This window comes from Macaca thibetana, chromosome 5 (assembly GCF_024542745.1).
Source record: "Macaca thibetana thibetana isolate TM-01 chromosome 5, ASM2454274v1, whole genome shotgun sequence".
Lineage (NCBI taxonomy): Eukaryota > Metazoa > Chordata > Mammalia > Primates > Cercopithecidae > Macaca > Macaca thibetana.
In genome coordinates, this window is record NC_065582.1 from 137643433 (window position 1) to 137653527 (window position 10095).

The following is a 10095-nucleotide window of genomic DNA, read 5'->3' on the forward strand; positions in this document are numbered from 1 at the left end:
ACTCTTTTTCAGTTTCCTTCGCTGGTTCTTTCTTGTCTTTCTGATTTCCAAATTTTGGGGCGCACTTTGACTCAGATAGACCTTGGGCATCTCGGTAGTCACTTTCTTGGTAACCTCTGGTTTCAAGGCTTTAAATACCATACTATAAATGCCAAATTTAGTTTAGTTTAGTTTAGTTTAGTTTTGTTTTGTTTTGTTTTGTTTTTGAGACCAAGTCTCACTCTGTTGCCCAGACTGGAGTGCAGTGGCATGATTTTGGCTCACTGCAACCTCCGCCTCCTGGGTTCAAGCATTCTCCTGCCTCAGCCTCCCAAGTAGCTGGGAATACAGGCATGTGCCACCAAGCCTGGCTATTTTTTTTTTTTTTTTTTTTTTGTATTTTTAGTAGAGATAGGGTTTCACCCTTGGCCAGGCTCGTCTTGAACTCCTGACCTCAATGATCCACCTGCCTTGGCCTCCCAAAGTGCTGGGATTACAGGCATGAGCCACTGTGCCCAGCCCCAAATTTAGTTTTCTAGTATAGACCTCTCTCTGGAACTTCAGATGCATATGTCTGCCTACATGTATCTTCAGATGCATATGTCTGCCTACATGTATCTTCAGATGCATATGTCTGCCTACATGTATCTTCAGATGCATATGTCTGCCTACATGTATCTAATTTGAATCTCAAACTTTACGTACCTCAAACCAAATTCCTGGTCTTTAACACCACAACAGAAAAAAAAAAATGAAATTCTTCTTTTCAGTCTTCTTCATCTTCTTCATCTCATTTGAAGGCTGTTCCTGTTTCCATTTCATTTGACTAAAAATCTGTGGAAGCATCCTTGACTCTTCTTTCTCTCTCACTCTACATAAAATTTCTTTGTGACTCCTATTGGACTTATCTTCAAAGTATATCCATAATCTGATCCCTTCTCATTATTATTATTATTATCATCATTATTATCATTATTTTGAGATAGGATCTCGCTCTGTTGCCCAGACTATAGTGCAGTGGCACGATCTTGGCTCACTGGAACCTCCACCTCCCAGGCTCAGGAATGGTGAACTGTATTATGTAGATATCTGAGGGCAATTACACAGAGCCTAAGATGGGTACCTGCTTGGCATGTCTGAGAAAATGCAAGAGCAGTGCTGCTGGAGTGTAATTAATGAGGGAAAGAATGGTGGAGTATAAGGTCTGGAGGAAAGGAGGAGAAAGACTGCAGGGCCTCCTATGCTATTGTGAAGACTTTGGCTTTTATTGGAGAAATGGAAGCCATTTGGAGGATTCTGAGTAAAGGAGTGGCTATCTGACTTTTAACAAAATCACTCTGGCTATTGTGTTAAGAGTAAAGTGAAGCAAGACGTGGAGGCCAGTTAGGGGACTTCTGCAATAAGTTAGGCAAGAGATCATGGTGATGTGAATCAAGGTGGTAGTGGGAGATCTAATGAGAAGGGATCAGGCCAGGTGCAGTGGTTCACACCTGCAATGCCAGCACTTTGGGAGTCCAAGGCAGGTGGATGGCCTGAGCTCAAGAGTTTGAGACCAGCCTGGACAACATGGCAAAACTCTCTCTCTATTAAAAACACAAAAAATTAGCCAGGCATGGTGGTGTGTGCCTGTGGTCCCAACTACTTGTAAGGCTGAGGTGGCAGGATCACACTGCACTCCCGCCTAAGTGACAGAGCAAGACTCCATCTCAAAAAAAAAAAGAAAGAAAAAAGAAAACTGCAACTCCTCTCTTCTTTTTCTCCCATCCTCAATCACTACCCATTGCAGACATTTCCTGTCCCACTTCTATTCCCTGCCTTTTTTTTATTGCTCCACTTTGGTAGCACTTACTACAATCTAACCTCTCATTTTACTTATTCCTTGTCCGTCTCTAGGTAAACCCCAGGAGGCAGGATTTTAATTTTTTTTCACTGATGCATCCCCAGTGCCTAGAACAGTGCCTGACACTCAGGTGCTCAACTAATATTTCTTAAAAGACTAAATAAATAAATAAATAAATAAATTATAGTCATTAGTGAGTATATATCATATGCCAGGGACAGATAAGAGTATCCCTTGAGCCCAGGAAGTTCGAGGTCTGCCTAGACAATGTGGTAAGATCTCCTCTCTTAAACACACACACACACACACCCAGTTCCTAAAAAGCTAACGCACTCTGCTCCTAAAAATCTAGATATTTTTGGCAGAGATAATAATAATACCTAATATTTCTCAAGCACCAGGCACTGTTCTAAGAATTTTACATGTATCATTTCATTTAGTTCTCAAAATAAGAGGTAGATACTATTAAATAATATTTTACAAACAAGGGGACCAAAGCACTGAAATTAAGAAGAACACTCAATGTCACAGAGCTAGTAACCAGTGATACTAGCATTCAACTCCAAACAGTCTGATTTTGGAACCCATATGGTTAAGTACTTAAGTCTGCAATTTATAATACAATAAAGTCACTACTGTGATTAAAGGGAACCTAGGTCATTAGAGGAAAACATAGCAGGGCAAACTTTCTGGGAGAGGTGATTTTGAGGGACTGCAGTTAGTTAGCCAAGGGAAGAATAAAGGAATGGGTGCTTAGGGCAGAAAGTGCAGCATATGCACAAACAGGTGAAAGAGTGGGGTGCTTGGGCATCCTACAAATGTTATTAGTAATAGCTAGAGAATAAGGTGGCAGAGAGAAGATGATAAGAGCTGATAAGGTAGACAGGCCATATCATGAAGGGCCTCAAATGTCATAATTAGGATTTTACACTTTAACTTTTTTTAACTTTTAAAATTTTTATTTATTTATTTATTTATTTATTTATTTTTTGAGACGGAGTCTCACTCTGTCACCCAGGCTAGAGTGCAGTGGCACAATCGACTCACTGCAACCTCCACCTGCCAGGATCAAGCAATACTCCCTACCTCAGCCTCCCTAAGTAGCTGGGATTATAGGTGACCACCACCGCTCCCAGTTAATTTTTTTGTATTTGTAGTAGAGATGGGGTTTAGCCATGTTGGCCGGGCTAGTCTCGAATTCCTGACCTCAGGTGATCTGCCCACCTTGGCCTCCCAAAGTGCTGGGATTACAGGCATGAGCCATCACGCCTCGCCTTTACATTTTATCTTGAAGGCAATAGGGAAGCCATAGATGGATTTTAAACAAGGAAATGGAAATAAAATAAGCTTTGGGCCAGGCACCGTGGCTCACGCCTGTAATCCCAGCACTTTGGGAGGCCGAGGTGGGCGGATCATGAGGTCAGCAGATCGAGACCATCCTGGCTAATACAGTGAAACCCCGTCTCTACTAAAAATACAAAAAAATTAGCCGGGCGTGGCGGCATGTGCCTGTAGTCCCAGCTACTCCATCTCAAAAATAAATAAATAAATAAAAATAAGATTTGAATTGTAGAAAAATCACTATGAGCTGTGTAGGTAACAGATTAAATTAAAGGAAAGGAGAACAGCTATATTAATTAAGGCTGTTTTAGTAATACAAGGAAAAAGAATAAAAAAGGCTTGAACTAAGATGGTTGAAGTGGTGATAAAGATAGGTGAACAGATTTAAGAAATAATAAAAACATATAATCAAAAGGATGTGGTTACCAACTAAGGAGGGTTGTTAAAGAGGAAGAGGACAAGAATGATTCTCAGGTTTGGTAACAGTACTGGGTGGTAGAACCCCTGACTGCCCTAGAGAATACTAGAGGGAGAAAAATTTGATTGAGGGAGAGAAGTATATCAGCTGAGTGTTGGATGTGCTGAGTTTACAATTGTCTTAGTTCCTTTGTGCTGCTATAACAGAATGCCGCAGGCTGGGTAATTTACCAAAAACAGAAATGTATATCTTGTAGGAGGCTGAGAAGTCCAAGATCAGTGCACCAGCAGGTTCAATTGTATGGTGAGGGCTGCATTCTTCAGAGGGAAGGAACACTACGTTTTCATGTGGAGGAAGGGGTTAGGGCAAGCCAGTCAAATGCTGCGATGCCTCTTCTATAAGGTCCTTAATCCCATTAATAAGGGAGCAGCCCTCAAGGGATCATCCCTTGAGGCACCATCTTTTTTCTTTTTTATTTATTTATTTTTTTATTTTTTGGAGATAGGTCTCACCCTGTCACCCAGGCTGGAGTGCAGTGGTGCAATCACCATTCACCATAGCCTCAAACTCTCAGGCTCAGGTAATTGAACCACCTCAGCTTCCTGAGTAGCTGGGATTACAGATGCATGCCACCACACTCAGCTAATTTTTTTTGTATTTTTTGTAGAGATGAAGTTTCACCAACTTGTCTAGTCTGGTCTTGAATTCCTGGGCTCAAGTGATCCTCCTGCCTTGGCCTCCCAAAGTGCTGGGCTTACAGGCTTGAGCCACTGCCCTCAGCTAGCCTCACCTCTTAATATCATCATATTTGCAATACCTGGGTTTTGGAGAGAGCATGCACAAAACATAGCAGAATACCCAAGTGAAGAGCTGTAGTGAACAGTTGGATGTATTGGTCTGGAGCTACTAGCTTTATGACACTGAGTGTGCTTTGGTCCCCTTGTTTGTAAAAATAGTATTTTAATAGTATCCACCTCTTATTTTGAGAACTAAATAAAATGACACGTGTAAAATTCTTCTGATACAAAGCGACAGTGCCTGATCTGGGGCTCAGGAAAACATCCAGGCTACAGACATCAGGCCACAGATGAAGCTGATGTCGTAGTAGCAAAAGAGTAAAATGAACCCTGGGAAACACCCACGTTTAAAACAGTAGCTTTGAGCATCCAATCACCTTGGGAAGTTTTTAAAATACAGATTCTCTTGAGCCCCTCCCCAAATCTACTGAAGCAGAATCATCAGAGATGAGAAGGAGGAATCTAAATTTTTAAGTGCTCTCAGTTGATTTTGCTTGGGCCAGCCTGCAACTGGAAACCAGTGATTAAAATGATGCAAAGAAGAGATCGAGAAACATACTTTTAAAAAGAGGCAAGAAAGGGAATTAATAATAATGCCTAACATTTATTACACACTTAGTGTGAGTCAGGTACTGTTCTAAACACTTTAGAGCAATATAATATGAATCCTTATAACAACCTGATAGATATTTGGTAGTAGTATCCTCACTCTATAGATGAGGAAGTTGAGATACAAGGGTGGCATATAATTTACTGTAGTTCATATTGCTAATAAGTGGTAGATCCAGGATTTAGATCTAGTCCCTGCTCTAGATCAGTGCCTCTCGGATTTTTTTCTTTTCTTTTTCTTTTTGGAGACAGGAGCTTGCTCTTCACCCAGGCTGGAGTGCAGTGGCTCAATCATAGCTCACTATAAACCTGAACTCCTCCTGAGCTCCCGCTCAGGCCTACTCAATCAGAATCTGCATTTTAAACAAATTCATAAGCACCATAGTCTCAGCTACTCAGGAAGTTGAGGTGGGAGGATCACTTGAGGCTAGAAGTTTGAGACCAGTGTGGGTAACATATCGAGACCCTGTCTCTACAAAAAAAATTGAAAAAAATAGCCACCTGTTGGTGGTGTGTGCCTGTGGTCCCAGCTACCCCAGAGGCTAAGGCAGGAGAGTCGCTTGAGCCCAGGAGTTTGAGGCTGCAGTGAACTATGATGGCACCACTGCACTGCAGTCTGGGCAACAGAGCAAGATCCTACCTCAAAAAAGAAAGAAATGGGCTAGGTGCAGTAGCTCAGGCCCGTAATCCCAGCACTTTGGGAGGCCGAGGTGGGCAGATCGTGAGGTCAAGAGATCGAGACGATCCTGGCTAAGATGGTGAAACCCCATCTCTACTAAAAATACAAAAAAATTAGCCGGGCGTGGTGGCACACGCCTATAGTCCCAGCTACCCGGGAGGCTGAGGCAGGGGAATCTCTTGAACCTGGGAGGCAGACGTTTCAGTGAGCCAAGATCACGCCACTGCACTCCAGCCTGGCAACAGAGCGAGACTCCGTCTCAAAAAAAGAAAAAAAAGAAAAAAAGTTAATTTAAAAGGGCAAGGGCAGTGATAATTCTGTGCTATCAAACAGAGTGTGATGAGCCCAATCAGTCTTATGCTGTGTATCTGTGGTCTAATTTAAAAATCCAGAATTTGAAGTGAGTTGTAAACATTCTTTATAAATTTAAAACGGTAGAGTGTTCCTGAGTAGAAAAGAGAAAAAGAAAAAAAAATCATAAAAGTGATTTAAGAATGAAAACTAACAAATGGAAAGTCCTTTTCCAAAGTTGTCCAAAAAACTGTTCTAATAAAGCAAAAAACTGTAATATTTTCTTTAAAATGTTTTTCCAAATTTATTTATTTATTTATTTTTTGAGACAGTGTCAGTGTCACCCAGGCTGGAACACAGGGGCATGATCTCGGTTCACTGCAACCTCCACCTCCCGGGTTCAAGCGATTCTCCTGCCTCAGCCTCCCTAGTAGCTGGGACTACAGGCGCCTGCCACTGGGTGTGGCTAATTTTTGTATTTTTAGTAGAGACAGGGTTTCACCATGTTGGCCAGGCTGGTCTCGAACTCCTGACCTCAGGTGACCTGCCTGCCTCGGCCTCCCAAAGTGTTGGGATTACAGGCATGAGCCACCACCATGCCTGGCCTGTTTTTCCAAATTTAAATGACAAATGCTAAAGAAGCCAGACATGAAACTGAATGAAGAAAATTGAGATGGATTTAATTTTAGAAAACAAGAGTATGAATATTATCTTTTCTAGAGATCATTAGTTTATAAAGCCAGCACACAACTGTATAATTCATATACCCCCAAAATACAAAAATAAAATTGCTCAGCATTAAACAATTTTTTTTTTTCTAAACAGCTGTTAACTAAACAGACTGGAATATACAATACAAAGGAAAATTTGCATAAAAGGGACAAGAGAGAGTTCTGATAATTTTTTTTCTTTTTTTTAAGAGATGGGAGTCTTGCTCTGTCACCCAGGCTGGAGTACGATGGCACAATCACAGTTCACTGCAGCCTTGAACTGCTGGGCTCAAGTGATTCTCCCCTGAGTAGCTGGGATTATTACCACATTATCAATCTTATGTCTTTTTTCACATTTATCTAAAGTAAGTTATAGAATTGACCAAACAAGGATTCAAATTGCTTACCATCTGTATAGTCCCTATATTAGTTATCCATTGCTGTGTAATAGAATATCCCAAGATTTAGCAGCTCAAAACAACATACGTTTATTATCTCATAGTTTTTGTGGCTCAGAAATTTGGGAGTGGCTTAGCTGTGTGGTTCTGGCTCAGGGTCTCTTACCAGGCTGTGATCAAGATGTAGGCTGGGGTTACAATAATCTGAAGGCTCTCTTGGGGCTGCAGTATCCACTTCCAAGGCAGCTTACTAACATGATTGCTAGCAGGGGTCTCAGTTCATCTCCTTAGTGCTGGTTGAGTGTCCTCATGATCAGGCATCAGGCTTCTGCAGAGTGAGTGATCTGAGAAAGAGAGGAGGAAGCTGCAATGCCTTTATGACCTAGTGTCAGAGGTCACACGCTGTCACTTCCTCCATATTTATTTGCAGTGGGCTACAGTCACACCCCCGTACTCCAGCTTGAGCAGCAGAGCAAGACCCCATCTCTAAAAAGAATAGTTGAACTAAACTGTAATCCAATTGCCAAAAACAACTAGCTCACATCATAAGCAGATCGATATGTACCATAGCAAATGCTTATTGCTGCGGCTTCCCAGATGGCTCTCTTCCTTCTTTTGGTAGCAATGCCTTGATTTTCTTTTGCAAAACAAAGTGTTCCTCACTTTCAGTTAGTGTGGTGATGTTGAGGCTGATTCCACCCCTTGGTTCTACCTATGGGCTCACGACTCAAGCTAGGCTCTTGTCCACACTGAGATTTGAGCTGAAAGTATTGGCAAAAGGCATACTGCTTCCACTGGGATTGCTCAACTGTTAGTTGAGCCTGGGAAGGAAGTCACTACAGAGGAAAGCAGAGACCAGAATGGAAGAAAGAGGTTTCTTGATGCTGTCTTTAGAATAGTTGGATCTAGCTGCACATGGAGTACAGATATACCTCTGGACTTTGCAGAAAAGAAATCCTTTTTTAATCTAATGTAGTTTGAACTGGTGTCTAATTTTTGCTATAAAGAGTCCTGATTAATACATGGACCAACATGAAAAGGTGTCTGTGAAATACAGCAAAGCCAAAAAGGCAAGATGCAAGACACATATAGATGAATTCATTTTTTTTCTCAAAAAAGAAACTAAAAATTGTACCTAGTATGTACCCCCTAAAATTAAGGTAAAAACACTTCTAATAAAATAAAATAAAAATAATAATCCTGGAAGAATATATACCAAACTATTACGAGTGTTCAACTCAAAAATAGAGAGAAAGAGAGAAAGTGGATGGAGTTTCTCTTTGGAGAATGGCATACAGGGGATTTTTGCTTTCTATATATTTCCTTATTTAAACTTTTTTTTTATATTGAACATATATATAGCAGCAGGCGGCCAGGACTCAATTCCTAACCTGATCACCTGACCTATATGACTTTGAGCAAGTTCATGTCTCTGAACTGACTTTTTTTCTTCTGTGAAAAGTAGAACATGGTAATAGCACCTAGGTCACAAGGTTGTTTTGAAGAATAAATTAGATAATTCCTTTAAGGTGCCTGGAAAAAATATGAAGAAAATACACCAAAATTGTAATAGTTGGTTTTTTGGGGGGAGGTGGGGGGAAGGGATGGTGAAGTTACCAATACATTTTATTTTATCCTATAAGCTTTCTATATTTTTAAAATTATAATGAAAAAATGAAATTAGTATGTCTGGTTTCCTATAAAATGCAATAATGGTTGAGAGAAAAAAATGTTAGCAATAATATCAGTATCTCAGAGAACTTTAGCACAATTTCCCATTTAGATGGTAGGTCTGTAACAGCACTACTAGATTTACAGCCAGATAAAAATGTGTGGGGCCAGGTGGGGTGGCTCATGCCTCTAATTCCAGGACTTTGGGAGGCCAAAGCAAGAGGACTACTTGAAGCCAGGAATGCGAGACCAGCCTGGACAACATAGTGAGACTCCCACCTGTATAAAATAAAAAACAAAAAATGAGTCAGGCATGGTGGCACACACCTGCAGTCCTAGCTCCTCCAGGGGCTGAGGCAGGAGGATCACTTGAGCCCAGGAATTTGAGGATTCAGGGAGCTATTACAGCACCACTGCACTCCAGCCTTTGAGCGAGACTTTGTCTCTAAAAAATAAAATAAATAAAAGTGTATGAGGAGGGAAATCCTGGGAAAGTTCACAATCAAAAGAAAACACTTGAAGGAAGTAATAATAATCTCTTGTATTCGTACAGCACTTTTTACTTTACAAATGCCATTGAATTGTCCAAAAAGCCCATATAGGTATTGTTATTTCCGCTTTACCAACAAGAAGCTGATGCTCAAAGAGATTAAATGACAAAAATCACACAATTTGCAAATAACAAAGGTGGGTCTTGAATTCAGGTTTTCTAGGATAAAAAGAAAAAAAAAAGATGAAAAAAAAGAACATAGCATTAGTATGTTTCAGAATCTGGAGAACCTTTTTCTAGAAGTTGCCCATGATCATAACATTGGATATTTTTTCCTGTGACTTATTTATTTATTTGATGTGAAGTTTCACTCTTGTCACCCACGCTGGAGTGCAATGGCACAATCTTGGCTCCCTGCAAACTCTGCCTCCCAGGTTCAAGCAATTCTCCTGCCTCAGCCTCCCAAGGTAGCTGGGATTACAGGCATCTGCCACCACGCTCGGCTTATTTTTGTATTTTTTTTTAATAGAGACGGGGTCCCACCATGTTGGCCAGGCTGGTTTTGAACTCCTGACTTCAGGTGATCCACCTGCCTTGGCCTCCCAAAGTGCTGGGATTACAGGCGTGAGCCACCACACCCAGCCAGCCGTGTGATTCATTTTGGAAGGTCTTTTCATGCCTTAGGGAAATTCCACACTGTTACTTTTATCCTTTAAAAGTACTTTGTTTTTGATGTTGTTTAGTTTTTAATCAGAAAAAAAATTTTAGTGCATGATTTCTTGTATAGTTTTTCAAAAATAATCAAATTTTGGAATAGCTCCAGAGGTTTTTAGTGTGTGTAGATTTGCGCTGGGATAGAGATGAGAAAGGAA

The 10095-nt window shown here is 40.8% G+C and overlaps 1 protein-coding gene across 1 annotated transcript in view; it reads right to left on the reverse strand.

Annotated features, from left to right (window-relative positions):
• Window positions 1-7392, reverse strand: part of OCIAD1 (OCIA domain containing 1) — a 56723-nt gene extending 49331 nt beyond the window's left edge. Inside the window, exon 1 of the mRNA XM_050790184.1 lies at window positions 7229-7392. The gene's annotated coding sequence lies outside the window, so the exon portion shown is untranslated. The remainder of the gene's footprint in view (window positions 1-7228) is intronic.
• Between the last annotated feature and the right edge of the window lie 2703 nt (window positions 7393-10095).